This window comes from Vicia villosa, linkage group LG5 (assembly GCF_029867415.1).
Source record: "Vicia villosa cultivar HV-30 ecotype Madison, WI linkage group LG5, Vvil1.0, whole genome shotgun sequence".
NCBI classification, from domain to species: Eukaryota; Viridiplantae; Streptophyta; class Magnoliopsida; order Fabales; family Fabaceae; genus Vicia; species Vicia villosa.
The window spans coordinates 14,166,237-14,179,481 of record NC_081184.1 but is presented as its reverse complement, the minus strand read 5'-3'; positions in this window follow the sequence as shown (position 1 = coordinate 14,179,481).

Below are 13,245 nucleotides of genomic sequence, written 5' to 3'. Positions count from 1 at the left end.
ACACCCAACCTGGTGTAACAATGTTTTCCCCGAATACTGGTTCAGTCGATCGAAGCGTACAAAATCTAGGTCCATCAAGCCAAATGCCTACATTAACCACAAACAACCAAGCAGCTTTTAGGCACGAGATGGATGCAAGCAATCACGACATGGTGGGTGTCCTTGCTCGAGAGATGGGTTCGATTTTTTCTCCCTTAATAACAAACATTGTCAGGACTAACCAAGATAATATGGAAACATATCAACGAATATCCGCACAAATGGGGCGTATAGCAGATTTCTTTGGAGCCCCTCAAATGTCTACAAGACGAAGGAACAACCAGGCTACAGTTCAGGAAGACGAACCAATCTTGATACCAGTTCAGGATCTAGTTCGACCATCTAGACAAAGACCTGGTGAGAGAAATCAAGTGATAGATTTAGAAAATCAGAACCGAAGGACCAATACTATTCAACAAGAGATTCCTGAAGAACAACCCAGGGTAGTCATGGTAAATAGGGAGCAAAATGCAGATGAAGTAATACACAGGGTTAGAAGAGACAATATAGCGACAGAAAATAATTTAACAATCCTGATCGAAAGAATTATGGCTAATAATGGCCTTAATACTGGACTTCGACGTCCAAACTACACTTCCCCTGTAGCAGACCACATTTTGCAAACTGAATTACCAAGAGGTACCAAAGTACCCAAATTTACAAAATTTTCAGGGGATACTAGTCAATCAACTGTGGAACACATAGCCCGATATCTGACGGAGGCTGGTGATCTAACAAAAAATGCTTTTACATGGTTTACCACCTTACCTCCAAATTCCATAGATGCTTGGGCACCACTTGAGAGGATGTTCCATGAACAATTTTACATGGGACAAACCAAGATCAGTTTGAAAGAACTGGCTAGCATTAAGAGGAAATTCACAGAGCCTATAGATGACTACTTGAATAGGTTCCGTTTGTTAAAATCAAGATGTTTCACAGTTGTTCCGGAACATGAATTAGTCGAAATGGCTGCAGGCGGTTTGGACTATTCAATTAGAAAGAAGTTAGATACTCAATATCTGAGAGATATGGCCCAGTTGGCAGATAGAGTTCGACAAGTCGAACGAATGAAGGCTGAAAAGGCCAGAGCAAATAAGAATTACAAGAAAGAGAGAGTAGCTTATATCGAGGCTGAAGATGCCGAAGTGGAAACCCTTGATGACTCATATAGTTTCGATGAAGCCGAAATAGACTTAGCTGAATTAAAAGAGGCCCCTCCATACTCTTGTAAATTGCTCACCCCTTCTAATGGGAAAAATCCTGTCAAAAATGACAAGAATGACAAATTCCCAAAGAGAACATACACTTTTGACGTCACCAAGTGTGACGAGATTTTTGATCTATTAGTAAAAGATGGCCAGATGATAGTACCTCCCAATTCTAAAGTTCCTCCGTTAGAACAACGGAAGAAAAGAGGATTTTGTAAATATCATGGATTCTTGGGCCATAAAACCTCACAATATTTTCTTTTCAGGGATCTAATTCAAAATGCTATCAAGGATGGTCGTTTGAAGTTCGCTGACAAGGGAAAGAACAACATGAAGGTCGATACTGATCCCCTCAATGTCGATGACACCAACTATGTTGAACCAGTCGACATCAACATGGTGGATGTGTCTGAGGTTGACATTACGGAATGGGAGATGGTTTCAGAAGGAAAGCAGGCTACTGAAAGCCTAAGCAACAATGTGATCTTCAATATTGGCGTTGAAGAAACATTCGAATCAAAGACCAATGAGGGTCTTATGGAGAAAACTAGTGAAGCCACTGAAGACCTCAGGATCAAGCTCCAACAAATAAGGATTTCTGAAGTTTCGCCAGCAGGAGTCAATATGGTGAATGTTGGACAATCTTCATTTAAAATTGAAGAACTGGAAAAATGTTTGGTGAAAGAAAAGGAAAAAGGAAACTATGGAAATCCAAGGGCAACTGAAAGTTTGAAAGATTATCTTTGGAGGTGCCACGAGAAAAATGCTGGACGAATGCTAATGTGTCCAATGTGCTCCATTATGCTGAATCGAAGGGTTCAAGCTAACTACGAAAGGGCCTAATGAAACAAAATGTAGGGGCATTGGAGGCAAGAAAACCAGTTGCTGAAGGTTTACCCAAGGCCGGGTGAAAGTCTTGTGAGTTTCTTGGTTCGATGTCCCAAGAGAAAAACTAAAATCATTATGTGTCCCAAGTGTGGGGCAGTATATGATAATCTGTTGGCGGAATCATTCGAAAGGATATCATTCTCTATTGGCTGGGATGTTCAAGGAGTCAATCCCAACATGTATGTGTTTGATAATCGAACACCATCAAGAAGGCCTGATGGCCCTTATCCCAAGGCTCGCGGAGTGACATTCAAACTCTCAGCGGAAGTAACCATAGACAGATGGACACAAGATGGCGTAAGGAATAACAAATGGCAAAGTTGGGACCAAGGTGGACGAACTGCGATGGCTTATAGAAGATAGTTCCAGACGTCAAATCGAGAAATGTACAGGCTTGAGAATTACAAAGGTAAGAATCCAATGTCCAGATCTCAATGGAGGAGATACCAGAGAATGAAGAAAGCTCAAAAGGAATCCAAGGGGAAAGAAGTTGGAGAATCCAGTAGCACCAAAGTCCCAATGCAGGGGGCAAAGTCATACAAACCTCCTGTAGAACGCAAGTTGTTCAGTTCTGAGAATGAAAAAGAAGAAGAAAAGGTGCAATCTATCCTGTGGAAAGAGGACGACAGGATGACTAATGATTTCAATTCGGATGGAGTGTCGTCTATAAATTTCAACTGCAATGTGGTGTCAGTTTTTCCCCATGAATTTTACCAAGAGACGAAAGTCGAAGATTGTGAGGAAGCTGACGAAGAAGAAATGGCGAAACACAAACCAGTGTGTTACTATGTGCTGAATAATGGTGCTGTCAAATAGCATAATGCATTCTTTGAAAGACCTGATCAGGGTATGAGGAATCATCTGAAACCTCTTTACATAAGAGCCAAAATCGAAAATGTAGGCATGAACAAGGTCCTCGTTGATGGAGGGGTAGCAGTGAACTTAATGCCCCAGTATATGCTGAAGAGGATTGGTATGTTCGACACTGACATAAGGCCACATAATATGGTCTTGTCCAACTATGAAGGAAAAGTGGGACATACCTTAGGAGTTATCAAAATAAACCTAACTGTAGGTTCAGTCACAAGACCAACTATGTTCATCGTGATACCAGCAAAGGCGAACTATAACCTTTTGTTGGGAAGAGAATCGATTCATGGGGTTGCTTCCGTACCTTCAACAATGCATCAAAGGTTAACTATTTGGAGAGAAGATGGAATAGTTGAAAACATTGAAGGAGATCAAAGCTACTATATGTCTGAAGTGAACCAAGTCAACAAAACGATTTTCGACAAAAACCTAGCCAACATAGGTCCATGCCATGCAGCAGAAGATATATACTCTCCAAATAAGAATGTTATGTACTATTTATCCCTCCACCCAAATGGGAGATCCCGGAGAAACAGAACCCATCGAAGGATTACAAGGAACACGGACAACTGGCTGGGACGAAGACGTTGAATATGTCTGAGTTATCTTTCTTTGAAAAGATCTCGGCTTACATAGCCTAAAATAAAAGAAAAGCGGCTCTTGAGGCCGAATTATCAAATATGACTGTCGAGGCCATACAAAAAGAATCAGAAGTACCAGGCCCTGGGATACACTTTATTCCACAACCACCCGACGCTAAGAGCTATGACGAACAAGTTTCAAGCGAAGGAGCAAGTCAAAGATTAGACACAATCTACGATGAAGAACCTTTGGGATTTGAAAAGGATACGATGGCACCAAATATAAAGATGTTAGCTCAAGACCCACTCGAAGAAGTAGATCTTGGAGACGGGAGCCAGAAGAGGGTAACATATATCAGTGCATAATTTAAGCTGGCCCTAAAAGCAAAGGTCATTGCGTTACTAAAAGAAAATAAAGATTGCTTCGCTTGGGACTACGATGAGATGCCTGGTTTAGAAAGAGATTTGGTAGAATTGAGGTTGCCAATAAACGAAGGGAAGAAACCCATCAAGCAAACTCCTAAAAGATTCGTGCCAGATATTCTCTCGAAGATTAAAGCAGAAGTTGAAAGACTTCTTCGTTGCAAATTCATTAGGACTACGAGGTATGTCGAATGGATTGCTAATATAGTACCTGTTATTAAAAAGAACGGTTCTTTAAGGGTATGTATAGATTTTCGTGATCTAAATGCATCAACTCCTAAAGATGAATATCCCATGCCTGTGGCAGAGATGTTAGTAGACTTAGCCGCAGGCTACGAATATCTAAGCATGCTAGATGGATATTCAGGATATAACCAAATTTTCATTGCAGAAGAAGATGTGTCTAAAATAGCTTTTCGTTGTCCTGGGGCAATAGGAACCTATGAATGGGTCGTTATGCCTTTTGGTTTAAAAAATGTTGAGGCAACTTATCAAAAAGCAATGAATTCTATATTTCATGATTTTATAGAAACTTTTATGCAGGTGTACATAGATGACATCGTTATAAAATCTGTTTCCGATGATAGTCATCTCGATAATCTTCGCCAATCATTCGATAGAATGAGAAAACTTTGCTTGAAGATGAACCCCCTTAAGTATGCTTTCTTTGCGCAGGATGGAGATTTTTTAGGCTTCGTAGTCCATAAGAAGGGAATAGAAATTAACCAAAATAAAACAAAAGCTATCATGGATACGAAACCTCCATCCACGAAGAAAAAGTTGCAATCACTATTGGGAAAGATAAACTTCTTGAGAAGATTTATCTCTAATTTGAGTGGGCGTGCGCAAGCTTTTTCCCCCTTACTTCGTCTGAAGCAAGGAAGATTCGAATGGCACGCTGAACATCAAGAAGCTTTTGATAAAATCAAGCAATATTTGATGCACCCACCCATATTATCACCTCCAAATGGGAAGAAGCATATGAGACTTTATATCTCAGCTTCCGATACTACGATAGGTAGCATGTTAGCACAAGAAGATGAAAGTGGTATCGAAAGAGCCATTTATTATTTAACTAGAGTGCTTAATGATGCAGAGACTAGGTATACTGCCATAGAAAAACTTTGCCTTTGTTTATATTTCTCTTGTATAAAGCTTAAGTATTATATAAAGCCAGTTGATGTTTATGTTTCATCTCATTTCGATGTTATTAAACACATGCTATCTAAACCAATATTGCACAGTCGAATTGGCAGATAGGCTTTAGCCCTTACTGAGTATTCTTTAACCTTTCAACCTCTCAAGGCTATGAAAGGACAAGTTGTATCAGATTTCATTATAGATCACGCGGTGGTTGAAAACCCTCAACAATATGTGGATTTGAAGCCTTGGAAATTATATTTCGATGGTTCAACGCACAAAGAAGGGAGTGGAGTTGGTATACTTATAATTTCTCCGAAAGGAATTCCAACAAAACTCAAGTATAAAATAGAAGGCCTTCTATGCTCCAACAATGAAGCTGAGTACGAAGCGTTGCTGGCAGGACTTGAAGCCTTGTTGGAATTGGGGGCAACCAGAGTTGAAATTAAAGGAGATTCAGAATTAGTGATAAAGCAATTGACAAAAGAATACAAATGCATCAAAGATAATTTGATCATGTATTTTGTCATGACTAATAGGTTGCTCAAAAAATTCGAATACGTGGGTTTGAAATATGTCTCAAGAATAAACAATTAAGAAGCAAATGATTTGGCACAAATAGCTTCAGGGTACAAAGTAGCGAAGGAAAAGTTAGAAGAATTAATCGAAGTAAGAGAAAAGGTAATGGCCACAAAATTGTCTCCGAGTGACTTGGAGAATTCTCAATTAGGTTTCGCCAATGAAGAAGAATTCGAAGTATTAAATATAGACTCTTTGGCTGATACAGATTGGAGGAGTCCAATTGTAAACTACTTAAAAGATCCTTCGACAGATACAGACAGAAAAGTAAAATACAGAGCCTTATCATATTTCTTGATGAGATACGAATTGTTCAAGAAAACCCCTGAAGGGGTCTTACTAAAATGTCTTGGCAAAGCAGAAGCTTACTTGGCACTTTCGAATGTACACAGTGGAGCATGTGGAGCTCATCAAGCGGGACACAAAATGAAATGGTTGTTGTTTCTTTATGGAATGTACTGGCCCACTATGTTAAAAGATTGCATAGAATTAGCCAAGGGTTGTCAAGAGTGTCAGGAGCACGCAAGTATTCAACACGCTCCTGCCAACGAATTAAGTTCAATCATCAAACCATGGCCTTTTAGAGGTTGGGCTCTAGACTTAATTGGAGAAATTCGACCCACATCATCCAAAGGCCAAAGGTATATATTGGTAGGAATAGACTATTTCAAAAAGTGGGTTGAAGCATTACCACTAGCCAACTTAGATCAAGAGGCTGTGATTGAGTTTATTCAAAGACATATATTATATAGATTCGAAATCCCAGAGTATAACTACAGATCAGGGATCAGTGTTTACTGGTCGAAAGATGCAAGATTTTGCGAAAGAAATGGGGTTCAAGTTATTCACTTCTACGCCTTATTATGCTCAAGCGAATGGACAAGTCGAGGCAGCTAATAAAGTGATAATTGGTCTGATAAAGAAACATGTAGGAAAGAAACCTAGGAATTGGCACAAGACTTTAGACCAAGCACTTTGGGCTTGTCGAACATCACCCAAAGAAGCTACCAATACTACACCATTCCAACTTACGTTTGGACTTGATGCGGTACTCCCAGTCGAGATACACTTGCAGTCAATTAGGATTCAGAGACAAGAGGAAATTCCCCTAAATGTATACTGGGAAATGATGATGAATGAATTGGTTGATCTCGACGAAGAAAGGCTTCGAGCGTTGGAGATGATAAAAAGGCAAAAAGAAAGAGTATCAAGAGCATATAACAAAAAGCTGAAAGGTAAAGTGTTTGCTAATAACGATTTAGTTTGGAAAGTTATTTTGCCTATAGATCGAAAGAACCAAGCTTTAGGTAAGTGGTCTCCACATTGAGAAGGCCCTTTTTGAATTTTGGAGGTATTTTCAAATAATGCCTATGAGATAGAAGAACTGGCGGAAGATCGTAGGATTTTAAAATTAAATGGAAAGTATCTGAAAAGATACAAGCTAGTCATGCACGAAGTTAAGATCGCTAAAACTTAGATATTAAAATGTACGTCGTGGGCTAAGATGGCGGATGTTGCGCCAAGATGGCTTTACTCTTAGACAAGGCTTGTAATATAAAGTAAGCAAAGATTTGAAGCTGAAATATATTTAGGGGTTAATAGTAGTTTACGCCCCTGTAATATGAGCGTGTTTTGGTTTACCCCCCCCCCCCACCGTTGCCAAAGGCAGGTTTTGGCAACGGTTTTTTTTTAAAAAACTATTGTCTAAAGGTAGGGAGGGGGTAAAGCAAAATTCGCTAACATTACAGGGGGTGAATTACTATTAACCCTATATTTAATTACTACAAGAAACCAGATACATATGCATTCAAGATAAGCAGTGATACATGCAAGCCTAGGATTACAATAGTACTATTAAACAAAATAAGTACTAAACATCAAGGATAACAAAATAAAAGTAAAGGCCCACGAGATCTTCAACACACCCCTTCAGTTAACCCTAAGATGTAAATCCTCCATGTTCAGCAAGGGTAAGCTTTCCTGCCTGGAAAGCATCTAAGGATCCAGTTGCACGCAGCCTTCGTGCTACCCCTAGTTTGACAAACATGTGAGACATGAGTCTTTTGTAAGGAAGACAAAAGGGTTTGCCATGGCGAGAAATCGTAACAGCTTCGGTGAGATGTTTAAAGATCATCAGCGGAATGTTGATCTTTCGCTTTTGAAGAGCGTATAGCATAAACTCAAGGTCCCACACCATGATGTTTTCTTGATCCTCCTTTCGTGGGCGAAAGTTACCCACCAGGAGTTGGTGCCAAACTCTGCCTAGGAGTGCGTTGAAAGGCTGGTTAGCAAAAATACTCGCTAAAACGTCATAGGTAGTGTTGGTAAAAGAGTCGTCACAAATGATACCAGTGTTCTCACATCTCATCACTGTGGAGATAAGATCTGCAGAAATGATAATGCGAGACCCGCAAACTTCGGAAACGATTGTGGTTTTCCCTTCTGGGTCCATTTGGATGGATGCAAACATCCAGAAGTCAGCAAGCATGTTTGGATAGATAGGACCCTCTAAGATATTGAGATAAAGCTTTAGGTTTTGGGTGGCAAACATTTCATCCAGATCAATGCCATGACGATGAAACTCTTCAGCAGAAGGTTTAAACTCTTTGTGGATGGCGGAAATAATGTTGTTATAAGTGAAAGGCATTATCGCTGCAAGAGAGAGGTATGAGAAAGATGAAAGGTTGATAAAAAAGAAATATGGAAGAGGATGAAGAGATGACAAAAATGGTAAGGTTTATATAGAGGGTGATTGTCTTGAAGAGTGGTTACGCTCTGAAATCCCATTGGACCGCATGTTGGATCCTCGAGGGAAGATATAGAGTCCGCAGTTTCTAATCTTGGAAGTTGGAGTGTAATCATAGTGGAAACTGACACACGCACGTCTTAATTAGACGTTTTGGAAAAGTAAAGTCATGATTGACCGACTAATACGACATGTAAAGTTGGAACGTCAAATCAAAAGCAAAGTGGCTGCGAAGGGTAATTATATCACGTGCGTAGGCTATCGAGGCCACTATGATGGCTAGGGGATTAGGTGTAGTATATGGAAAGATGGCCAAGGAAATGTTACTCGTGGTATTGCATGGAAATATATATAGCCAAAACAAATTATATATATATATGTGTATTCATTGATGAGTTCGATTACAAAAGCAGGACAAATAAGTGAAAAACATTATAAAGATTATTACAATCAGTTAAAATCCTCAAGGAGAGTGTTTTTTATTTTTGAATATTGAGAAGCCAATAGGGACAATCGGCGTTCGATCGTGGCCTTTTGTTTCTTCAACTCTTCGATCTCATGCCCCAATTTTTGAGCCGTTTGGATATGTCGAATGCCTGCTTGCACCACTTCATCCAATTCTTTTTGTTTTAATTGTCGTATTTCCTCCTGACGAGACTTTGCAATTTTCACTTTCTCTTGGAGACGTTCAATTTCTTTTTCCCAGGATTTGATATTCGCCCCACAAGTATCATAATCTTTCTGATGCTTCGAATGCTCAAGCTCCAAAACGTCAACCTTAGCAGATGACTCATTAACGGCTTTCCACGAAGAGGTTTGAGTGGCTACTTTTGTGCTTAATTTTTTATTAACCTCTTGTTTTCGAAGATTATTTGCTTGAAGCTGATATAGTAGGAAACCTAGTGAGACAATCACTTGCGAAACTTCATCAGAAACCTTGAGCAAATCTACCTGCTTTAGAATATTTTTCAGCCCAAAGCAGCTAGTGACATCTTTCCTCAGAACTTCGATAAGATCAGTTCCAAAGAACTTCTCCTTTATCTTGTGAAGAAGGTTTGGAGTGTCGAATTCTGTGGCGCTTTCCATAAGGGTACTCGAAGAAGTTTCACCCACGATGGACGAAGCGCTCTATGCAGTCATCATAGCTTTGAGGAAGCTCACAGGGTTGGTGTTTTTAAGTTGCTCTAATTCAGCCGAAGTAAGTACAGGAGGAACTTTGATCGAAGTGGTTGCAGGAGTAACAATTGTCCCAAAGGTTGAAGTTTCTTTGTTGCTTGATTGAGGTAAGCTGGAGGCCTCATCCCTATTCTCATCTTCAGGGTCAGTGTCTTCACTTCCCCTAGATTGCTCAAATACCTCACCATTGTTGGAATGCTAAGGATTATCTTCCATATCATCGTCTTGATTAATGATTGGAGATGCATCATTCGAACGAGTACCCTCAGTATCTTCAGAGGAAGGAACCTTAGTGGGAGGTTCGTCATCTTCGAGAACTGGAGAAAGGACGGGAGATTTTCGTTGAGGAATGTCTGTCGTAAAATCTTAGCATGTTATGATAAAAGCTACTAAAGAATTGTTGATAGACATAAGGAGTACAAGTAGATCAAGATTAAGTGTACCCTGAAGGTTATCAAGATCAAGAGTAAGATCTGATGCTTTGAGATCAGAAGTAGCAGTGCCTGCATCATCCTACAAATGCAAGGTAAAATATAAACTTAGCATTAATAGTTAGGTGTAGTGAAGTATCAGGATACAAGATTCAATACCTTGGTTAGGACATTATATGGGCTTGAATTATGACTTTCGACAACAAGAACGTTTCCAGCGATCTTTGGAGGTTGTTCGTTAGAAAATACTTTATCACTCGACGAGGTGGGTTTCGAAGTCCCAAATCCTCTTCCCTTAGCTGAAGGAATGGTAGCCTTCTGCTTTTTCTTCGCAGCTTGCCTGGTATGAGGGGAGATCCATCTTCATCATCTGAAGCAATGGTGGCACTAGCAGTCGAAGTCTTCCGTTTTGGAGTTCGCAGAGGTTTCACGTAAAGTAACCGCAGCTTCACGAACGGTCCGACTAAGGTCATTGGGTCTATAGATAGTTTTAAAGAACTTTTGAAAAGCTTGAATTTCTTTAATATGGGTCGAAGTAACTTTTTTGAAGTTTTCCTGCACACCAGCAAAAGCTTCTCTTAGTTCTTTCGAAAGGCCATCCGCGTCGAAGATTTGTTTGTTATAATATTCTGTCCACCATTGATGGAAATCTATAGTAGAATAAAAGGCAGGTTCGAAAGAGATGGGAGAAAGGGTCGTGATGCCAACATATTTGGAAATTTTTGACTCGTAATCGTCTTCAGATGAGTGCATAGTATGCAAACACATGTGGCTTCTTTTGTCATACATACATTTGGGCTTGAGCTGAACCAACCCAAATTATCTCGATACGAGATTAGGTTGATAGCAGAGAAGACAACAATGACTTTTTGGGGATCGTAGTCGATGATACAACAATTTAGGCGTCAAGAAAGCTTCCCAAATAACTGTAGATTCAGCTTGTTGATTTGGAGAAGTTGCAGGGAATTTTCACGTAAACCATTCAGGACCCACTTCTCTTTTCACGAACGGAGCCATAGAAGGACTGAAGTGATAACTTTTAGCAAACATCATAATGTATGCTCGAAAAGTTTCTCGCAGTTTTCCTCCTTCTTCTAAAGGAGTTAAGTGGGCAAGTCTAGTTCCTTCAACTGTTCGATTCCAAATAACTGTATTTGTCTCATCGACAACGCCTTTGTTTGGAAGGAAAGTTTCAAAGGTGGCATTAAGCCATAACTGCAATAGCCAAAAGGGTCCGGCGAAAAGAAGTGAAGATCCAGTTTTGTAGTCTTTGATAAGATCTATTGATTCGCCAAGACTCTCATAAAGGTACCCCAGAATTAATTGGCTCAGGTTTAACTTTTTTCCAGCATTGATTTGGTTAGCCATGCAAAGATACCTCTTGGCCACTTGAAAAGATCTAGAACAGAAAACACATCTCGAAAGCCAAAGTCCCAGAAATGCAATATGCTCTTCGTCTGACACTTCATCAGTCGTTTTGTCATGATGTTTCATGATGAACAGAGTAAAAGTGGCTTTAATTTCATTAAATTGTATGGTATCGGTGTGTTAGGTGCCAAATTGTGTTAATATTTAGTTTAATTAGTGGCACCTTTCGACCATTTTTATCGTATTCGTACAATTCCCTAAAGTTTTAGATAATTATTTATAGTTTATAATTTTTAACTTTCATTTTATGTTAATATGTGTTTTAGTTATGATTTTGTAGGTCTTAGCTCATTTTGGGAAGTTTTGAGCTTGTTTTGGCCTTGTTTGAAGACTGCTGGGCAGAGCATAGCGCGCGTCGCACGGTAATAGGGCGCGTCGCGCCATGGGCAAGATATTTTCTTGAAGCTTCCAGCAGAGAGAAGCGCGCGTGGCACGCTTGGGCGGTTTAACTTTCAAGTGTATTGGCGCGATGTGCGCTAGAGGGCGCGACGCGCCCTTGACAGAAAACAGAATTGCTATTTAAGGAGCAAGTCAGATATTTTCCTTCTTCTTGATCATCTTAAGACCTCAAAGAACCCTAAACTACTGTAGCAACTGAAGAATTGGAGAATCGAAGCCTTGATCATCGATTAATCATCGTAGATGCTTGTTGTTCTTCATTCTTACCTTCTTGAGCAAGCTACCATTTTCATGGATAGCTAAATCTCTTTTGTATCAAGATAAGATGTAATCCTCCTTGACTTTTGTATGTATTTCTTGTGAATATACGTGTATGAACAGGTTATGATCAATATAGATGGTTTAGTTTGTTTGTTAAAGCTTTTCTATGGTATAAATGTTTGAGACATCAATATTTGTACCTTGATCTAATTTCATCATCTATCAAACTGTAAATTGCAGACATGGATTTAGTGTTCTATATTTACTTAGTATCGGCTTATAAAACGTTATTTGTATTGTTTAAACGGTGGAGAAATCGGCGGTTAAACAATACGGTAAATCTAACTATATCGTTGCGGACACGAACGGTATAGACGTCGATACGTAATTATATTGATCGTTAAGAAGTTCATATATATATATATATATATATATATATATATATATATATATATATATATATATATATATATATATATATATATATATATATATATATATATGTATATATATTTATAGGTTGACATACGAAGTTAGGTCGATGAAATCGAATCTTGATACATTTTCTTTAACTTAGAACTTTCATTAATTTACTCTTTGCTACTAAAGTATTGAATGATCTTTTGCAAACTCAAAACCAAAGTAACCTTAACTCAAGACAAAATAAGCTATAGAACGGCGGTGATATCGCAATAATCCCTGTGGATACGATATAAACGAAAAGTACTCCAGTATACTCTTTCAACACGGTGTCCATGTAATTGGGATCGAAGATTTCTCCTGTTGGTCGAAGTCCTGTGATAGCGGCTATGTCCAAAAGAGTTGGGGTAATCATTCCACAAGGAATATGGAAATTATTGTGGGAAGCATCCCAGAAATATATAGATGCTACTAGCATGGTTTGGTTATATTCTAAGCCTGTTTTGGATAACTGGATCAAATCATAAATCGCTAATTCTTTCCAGATTGGAGCCTTTTTGACTTCAACCTTAGCCAACCAGGCGTAATAAAGCTCAGGATCCTTCACTAAAGGAACCGCTCTAAACACTTTGAAAAATTAGTCATATAAACAG